Source organism: Anoplopoma fimbria, chromosome 11, assembly GCF_027596085.1.
Source record: "Anoplopoma fimbria isolate UVic2021 breed Golden Eagle Sablefish chromosome 11, Afim_UVic_2022, whole genome shotgun sequence".
Taxonomy (NCBI): domain Eukaryota; kingdom Metazoa; phylum Chordata; class Actinopteri; order Perciformes; family Anoplopomatidae; genus Anoplopoma; species Anoplopoma fimbria.
This window is the reverse complement of record NC_072459.1, coordinates 2,265,358-2,266,400: the sequence shown is the minus strand read 5'-3', so window position 1 is coordinate 2,266,400 and position 1,043 is coordinate 2,265,358. Positions and strand designations below refer to the sequence as shown.

The 1,043-nt window shown below is 36.0% G+C and overlaps 1 pseudogene; it reads left to right on the top strand.

The window, feature by feature from the left end:
* LOC129098492 (immunoglobulin gamma-1 heavy chain-like) overlaps nucleotides 1-1,043 on the top strand; it is a 34,121-nt pseudogene that overhangs the window by 601 nt on the left and 32,477 nt on the right.

The window sequence follows — 1,043 nt, the reverse complement described above, 5'->3', positions numbered from 1 at the left end:
ACTTATTTTCATGTTATAGCTTTATTCTAACTAATTGTATTTTGTGTTATATTTTAAAGAATGATCTCACTGTAACTTACAATTTGAATTTAGTTTACATTTTTGGCCTGATGTTATAAAGTCCTTGATTTATTTGTGAGACACTTTGTAACATTTGAATATGTTTATTTACTCTCACAGGATTCTGTCCTATGCAACATAAAGTAATGGTTTATCATACTTTCAGCAATCAGATAATTAATTGTCGGTGGATATGTCAAACAACACGAGAGCCTCAACCTGGAGACAGATGATTTGAGAACGGTGTTCGGGTGCACAAGTGTTGTTGAGTTGTTGTGAAGTTACATTTGTGATGTTCTTCCTAAACCTATATAAGTGTTTTTTTGTCCGAACCTAGAGTCTCATTGCTTCCGTGGTGCCAACACCCTTATTTTACCAAAGTACTCAGCACCATGTAATGTGCTGTTAAGAGTTTGTTGTTATTTCACATATTTCTGTGAGATCACGTTGCATAAGTCCAGAAAGATTGAGCCACTGCAGGATTTTGAACAGCTGCTCAAACAACTCCAGCCACTGTAGTTCTCTTTTTGTACTCATTTAGTGATTTACTTTAGATGCCAAATAATGAATAGGCTACATTATTGTGGCTGAAATGTGTTCATGTTGTGTTTGTTTTATTCAGACTCAAGAAGACAATGACAGCCGGGTATTTGTTCTGGTCTGAGCTGTATAATGAGGAAGTGATCATAACAGTAGGACCTGTTTTTAGTCATATTTTTACTAGATATTGTTGATGATTGATACTGGCCTTGCTGATGATTTTATTAAAAACAACAACAACAGATACACAATCAAATTATCTTCTAATATATAAGCACAGTAAGAATGAATATTGTAGGATTTTGTACAGCTGCTCAACCAGCTCCAGTCACTGTGAGTCTCGAGCACAATAATAAACAGCAGAGTCTTCAGTCTTCAGACTGTTCATCTGCAGATACACCTGCTGTCTGTTGTTGTCTCTGGAGATGGTGAACCGGCCTTGA